At 40.1% G+C, this 7089-nt stretch overlaps 1 long non-coding RNA gene across 1 annotated transcript; it reads left to right on the plus strand.

Annotated features, from left to right (window-relative positions):
• Positions 1 to 591: 591 nt before the first annotated feature.
• Positions 592 to 4966, plus strand: LOC135097888 (uncharacterized). Its single transcript, XR_010266310.1, has 2 exons — positions 592 to 1156; positions 4902 to 4966. It is a non-coding gene; the product is annotated as an uncharacterized LOC135097888 (long non-coding RNA).
• Positions 4967 to 7089: the final 2123 nt, after the last annotated feature.

The following is a 7089-nucleotide window of genomic DNA, read 5'->3' on the forward strand; positions in this document are numbered from 1 at the left end:
GGTGGTGGTGGTGGTAGTAATATTGATAATAATAGTAGTGTAGTAGTAGTAATAGTAGTAGTAGTAGTAGTAGTAGTAGTAGTAGTAGTAGTAGTAATGGTGGTGATGATGGTGTTAGTAATATCGGTAGTAGTAGTAGTAGTAGTAGTAGTAGTAGTAGTAGTAGTAGTAGTAGTAGTAGCAGTAATAGTAGTAGTAGTGGCAGCAGCAGCAGCATATGTTTGTTAATGGAATCGGCAGCGATAAGGTCATCTCCCCCATCCTAACAAAATAATACAACGGTAATCGGTAATAAATCATCAATGAAGTTTCACATTACAATAGCCTGTAACATGGAGTCATAAATATTCCTCATATCACATCATTAAGTCGTTAATAATAACAAAAACTTAACTATTGTAATATACAATTATATATAACACAAAAATAAAACGAACATCCCCCGTAACATTTCATAAACCACAATACAAAAATAACAAGCCTGACTGCCCAGTTCTCTTGCAGCGCTTTTATTTATTTATTTTTTTTTTTTTTCTGTAGTGTTATTAATCCCCAACCTATATTCGTGCGGCCCTATGCACTGTTTTGTAACCAACCTTTCTTTAATAAACTGTTAAACTGCGACTGATGTACAGGCACAGTACAAGGTTTTCGGTACAGGTCAGAGTACGTTTCAGAAAAGATGGGATTGCTATTTTTGCTGTTCGAACTTTCTTAGGTTTCGAGACGTGAGCTCGAGGCGATGAAGGGTCGAGCCTGAGGGACTTCCCATTTTTCAGTGTGTGTGTCGTGGTGGCGAGGAGCGGTGGTGTAGCTTCCTTTGGCTGCTGCTGCTCCTGCTCCTCCTTTCTTTTCCCTCTTTAGTCTTTTTTAACGCTTGTCCTCGTGTCCCTCTTCCTCCTCGTTGCCTTTCCATCGTTATCGTTATCATCATCCTCGCCCTCTCCGCTGGCTTTGTGTTCCTCACCTTACATCTGCAGATGGGGCTCACATTCCTCTTCCTTTTTCTGCTGATTCAACGCTTCTCGATTTTAGTTTTCTTTCTCCTCGTTCTCATCTTTTATCTTGTCCTCCACCACTCCTCTCCACACGAACAAGGACACACACACGCCACACTGTCACTGTCGATCCGGTGTCATTGCAACGTCTTGTTCAGGTGAGTTTCAAGCCTTGTATTAAACAGTGGAAGTTTGCTTATCTCGTTGCAAGCGTGTGTGTGTGTGTGTGTGTGTGTGTGTGTGTGTGTGTTAGTTTTCATGATGTTTATAGATAAGTTTGATAAGTTTTTGTTTCATATTTCCAAGTTGGATGTAGTTCTTAAACAGTTTTTATGTAGTTTTCATGATTTTTATGGGTAAGTTTTATTTTCATATTTCAAAGATACACGTATATCTATTTTATTTTTTTAAATGTTGGTAATGGTACTCAGACTCTTTACGTCCCTCCATCATCACCAGTTTACTTGTTTTCTCCCTCGCTTCTCCACTCGTTGGCATTTTCTCCTCCTCCCTCACTGTTTACTTGTTCTCTTCCTCCACCCTTCGCTCGTTCCTCGTTTTGCACCCTCCCACTCCTTTATGTACTTCTCTATCTTCCCTCTTGCCTCTTCTCAAGTTAATTTGTTCCTGCATCAGTAGTGAGATTTTAAAATATTTGGTAGTATTCCCAGTATCACGTGAACATTGATAATTTTTCCAATAGGTTTACAATTATTACCCTTCATCTTCTTTCCATCCTGCCCCCTGCCACCTTCCCTGCCTCCACCCGTGCCTCCTTCCTCAGACTCTACCCCCTGCTGGCCTCTGTTACTTCTTGCTGCTTTCCTCTCTCCTTCCTCCTCCTCCACTGTTCTTTCTTTGCCTGTCAGTTCGTTTCTTGCAGCATTCCACCGTTTTCCTTCTCCCTCCCTCCGCTCTAAACGTCAAGATGATAAATTTCGTTCTCTTGTTCGTTTGCTGTCTCCTTTCTACCACTTCTCTCTCTCCTTTCCTCCCTCCCTCTTCAGAGATTTATTTCCTTCACTGGTGGATGGAGAGTTGTGCATCGTGGAAGGAGGAGAGGCTGGGGAGGGGAGTAAGGGAATGTTAGATGGCTAAGTTAGATGTACTGGGCTTCATTATCGCTTCTTTTCATGGTAATTTGGTGGTATTAGCTGGTATTACTACTACTACTACTACTACTAATAATAATAATAATAATTATTATTATTATTATTATTATTATTATTATTATTATTATTATTATTATTATTACAGGATACAAGCTCTTCAAGGGTCATTCGGTCCCTCGTTTCCCCCCTGATTCATGTGTTTCCTCCTTTACTCGTTAACTAGTTACTTTCTTTTCTCCACGCCTCCATCCCCATCCTCCTCTTCTACTTCCTTACTTTCTCTCCTCGTCCCTCCACCTCCTCGTCCCCCTCCTCGTTTCCCTCCCTCCCTCCCTTCCTCCTAGAATTGCCTCCCAACTATTTCGGAATTAATCGTAAATCGTCCTTCTGGTGATTCATGGTTTAAAATATTACAATTAACGTGATGCTTGTTAATGTTAAAACTTCCTTGAATACTGGCAATATACGCGACGTACGTCTCGCTGATATGTTTTTCATCATCCTCTTCGCGCTTCCAACTTCTGCCCTGAATGTTTCTCTTTCCCTTTCCCTCTTTTCTTTCTTTAACTAACCCTCTGTTATGATCCCCACCTTTGCGCCTTCCTTTTTTTTTTTTTTTTCATCCGCCGCCACCTTCTCTGTCTGTCCGTCTGTCTGTCTGTGCCTCGCCCCTTTCTGTTTATCTTTATCTCTTGTCTGTCTTTCTTTCTCTGTCAGCGTCTGCCTCTCGTCGATTCCCTTTCAATTTTCTGTTATCGCTTACTCGTGCGTGTGATAAATTATACAGATCTTTGTAATTTCTTTTCACTTCCAAAAGCTGCTAGTATATTTACTCCATTGCTGCCTCAGTGCAAGTTTTCAAGTCCTTGAAATAATTAGGCAGTCAGTTATTTGTTATTGACGAGGATTACGGAACAACAACAATAACGAATGAACGCTTTTAGATGGTTGTGATACGTATACCACCTGTTTACCAAATATAATAATAAGAGCTTCAACTCTTGCGATCCTTATTCAAACATTTGCTATAGTTCTTGTTAACACAGAAAATTAAGCAATAGATTACACAAATTTCTTTGGTTTGTAACAGGAAACCGGAACAAGGAGACATGAAAGTTGGCAGTGCGTGTGGCTGTGGTGAGCGGCGGCGGCGGCGGCGGCGGCGACGACGACGTGTGGCGTGGCTAGCGGGTTTCTGCAGTATCCCTCTCCTTCCCGTTTTCTGTTCTTCCCCTTTCTCTTCTTCCGCCTAGTGTACTGCTACTCGCTCTTGTACGGTGACTTTTTTTTTCCTTCGTTGCAATATTTTGTCGTCTGTTTTCTCTTTTCTTTTCTTCTCGTGCTTTTTATTCACATTATTATTTCTTATCCTATTTTGTTTATTTTGTGTGTTTGTACGTGTGTATTTTCCTCTTCCACATTTTATTTGGATTTTCTTAATTTTTCTCGTATTTTTCTATTCTTCTTTGTATCACACACACACACACACGCCGCGTAGTGTAGTGGTTGTTAGCACGCTCGGCTCACAACCAAGAAGGCCTGGGTTCGAATCCCGGGAGCGACGAGGCAAATGGGCGAGCCTCTTAATGTGTAGTCCCTGTTCACCTAGCAGCAAGTAGGTACGGGATGTAACCCGAGGGGTTGTGACCTCGCTGTTTTATTATTAAATAGTTTGCATATTTATTTATCTACATATATTATTTGCATATTTATTTATCTACATATATTATTTTTATTTTATTATTATTATTATTATTTATTTTATTTTATTTATTTATTTATTTTGTGTGTGTGTGTGTCGGGGATGAGTTTTACAGCTCTCATCGCAAGTTGTATTAAAATTCAATAGCCACATTTGCTCGCTCGTGTATATATTGTTTAGTGTTATCAGCGGTTCTTAAGAAACAGGATTTTAAGAGATTATAAACTTTACGTGATATTAAGTTTTGTTTGGTTAACACTTGATGCGCTTCATCCTTCTCTCGCTCCTTGTTCGTGTTTCATTCTCTTTCCTCGTGTAAACTGCTGTCCTGGTTCGTTTGTTCCCTTCTTTTATGCACTTCAACCATCCAGCCACAATTTCTCGGTTGCCTCTGCACTTGTGTTGTTGTCTTTTCATCTTGTATTCTAAGGCAATGGAACAGTCCGTTGATTTCTGTTGCTATTTTTAAATTCTTGCACTATATACATTTTTCATAGATTTTCCTGGAAACCATGATTTTAAGACCAATTGGAAAGTGGGTGAGTGTTCGAAAGCACACACAAAAGTTTCTAATTTCACCGTAAGTCACTGGAGGCAGACTTTAGAGATTCAGTAAATCTTTGTTAATGTTGCTTTCTCCCCCTTTACAGATTGCCTGTTCATCTTTCCATTCCTCAACGCTTTGTTATTCTCGTCTTCCGCTTTTATTCCTGCTTCACTTCTAGTTTCAAGAGACTCGGTTTGTGAGTCGTATGCTTGCGTGTGTTGCAGTGGTGAGAGGAAATGTGTGTGTGTGTGTGTGTGTGTGTGTTCTGGCTAGTGGACAGAAGACTTGTGTGTGGTGGGGTGGGGACAGTATTTAGTGAAGGAATGTGGTTGTGTGTGTGTGTGTGTGTGTGTGTGTTAGGGGGTGGGAAGGGTGGTGGGTGACGGGGAGCGCGTCGTTGCAGTCTTAACATTTTCTCTCGTTATCCACGTCCTCTTTGTCAGCCTCCACCTTTTCTTGTCCCTGAGTTTTCTGCTTCCTTTTCTGCATGAACTTACACATATCGTCATCTCCTTTTACTTCTTCATCCTTTTGCTTATCAGTCGTGATGGTCCTCGTCCAGCTCCTCGCCACCTCACCACACGCCACCACCGTCCCTGTTGATGCTGCCGTCAACTTTATTGGTGAGCCTTGCGTCCCAAAGTTTTTTTTTTTCCCCTCTTTTTTCTCCTGTATTCCTCACCGCTCGTTTAGGCTGTCGTCTTTCGCTTCCCCTTTCTCTTTCTTTTCACCACATTTTCACCACTCTCTCTCTCTCTCTCTCTCTCTCTCTCTCTCTCTCTCTCTCTCTTGTTTTGGAATAAATTATCTAAAAATATCGTTTATTTACGTGATTTTTTTTCCTCATGCTTTTCTTGTCCCCATTTCCTTTCTCTCAGCTTCCATTTATTTTTCTTGAATAAATTCTAAAGCGTTAAAGCAAGAGAGCAAGATACCGAGAGAACAATATCTGCGTGTAATGTTCACCACCACGGTCTTGGAGATCGCGTGTTAGACCAAAGCGAGCTATATATGTATACACCTCAGGGAAAGCGTAGAGTTCATTGCATCCTGATCAGTGAGTAAGCCTGGGAATTTTCTTAAACCACTCATCTAATCCTGTTTTTCATGTAGGAGGGGGGTGAAGGAGAATATATCTGCTCCCTCTTCATGATCGCCTCTATATGTATGCTCAGGGAGATCAGTAACTTCTCGCTAGAAATAAACTACTACTACATTAGAAATTACTACTACTACTACTACTACTACTACTACTACTACTATTACACTAGAAATAAACTACTACTACTACTACTACTACATTAGAAATAAACTACTACTACTTCATTAGAAATTGCTGCTGCTACTACTACTACTACTAGAAATTGCTACTACTACTACTAGTACTACTACATTAGAAATTAACTACTACTACTTCATTAGAAATTGCTGTTGCTGCTGCTACTACTACTAGAAATTGGTGCTACAACTACTATTACTACTACTACTACTACTACACTATAAATAACAAGGAAAAACTGCAACAGCACTAAGAATAACTAATTTCAACATGGAAAATAACAATATAAACAACAACAAAAACAAAAATCAAAATCATTCACAAAAACTATAACCTCAGCAACAAGAGCAACAACGACGGAATAATTGAAAAGGTTATGGAAACATCAACAAAAACAACACTGGCATCGTTATCGCTTCTCGCTGTCAGCTCATCGCTCACATTTACGCCATCATCCTCGTAAAAGATGACGAACGACCTCCATTTTTTTATTTTGCGAGAGAGAGAGAGAGAGAGAGAGAGAGAGAGAGAGAGAGAGAGAGAGAGAGAGAGAGAGAGAGAGAGAGAGAATTCCCACAGATTGAGACAAGGGGTGAGAAATTCTGAAATGCTTCAGGGTACAAGTTCTACGAGATGTAACTATTATTGTATCACACTGTCAAATATGTAAAGTTTTGGTGTAGAATACTTGAACGCAAAATATCCCTGCACATTGTTAAAGTAGAAGTTTCCAGTTGCCAGTCACGACCCACCTGAAAGGGTACGGTGCATCTTTAAATATGATGAATTGAAAGTATATCAGTCGTTACTGCTTCCTGGCATTTTGATGTGAGATGAATGTCTCAGTCTTCCATCAGCGCTCTCTCTCTCTCTCTCTCTCTCTCTCTCTCTCTCTCTCTCTCTCTCTCTCTCTCTCTCTCTCTCTCTCTCTCTCTCTCTCTCTCCCTGGATTCATCAGTAGTTTATTATACGTACCTTTTTTCGTCAGATTGTGTTTTTCCGTAATCCTGCAGAACCAAAATAGAAAAAAAAAAAAAACTTATAACGATATAGTTTTGGAATATCTTTAGAGAAGATCAACCAAAAAGTTAATATTGACATTGCAAACTTTGGCTGCAGAGTGGTGGTCAGATAAGTAAAGTTTAATCGAACCTTTCCATCCCTTGACAAAAATTTCTCAGACGGTTAAAACTCAAAGGCTGGCTATTTCTGCCTCACACCAACGAATTTATTCCTCAGATAAAACGAACACGTTTTCCTTGTAAGATGACAGTGAGTTACACATAAGGAACAGACATTCTCTCTCTCCATCAATAATTTGTCTCATCAGTAATACATAGCTCAGATGATGCATAGTCTTTAATTATCCATGTAGCTCGGACCCTGCGTAGTTCTTAATTAGTCATATATAGGTCTCAGGACATGTTGTGAGTTGCTAAAGAACAGTTGTT

This window comes from Scylla paramamosain, unplaced genomic scaffold (assembly GCF_035594125.1).
Source record: "Scylla paramamosain isolate STU-SP2022 unplaced genomic scaffold, ASM3559412v1 Contig35, whole genome shotgun sequence".
In the NCBI taxonomy this organism is placed as follows: Eukaryota; Metazoa; Arthropoda; class Malacostraca; order Decapoda; family Portunidae; genus Scylla; species Scylla paramamosain.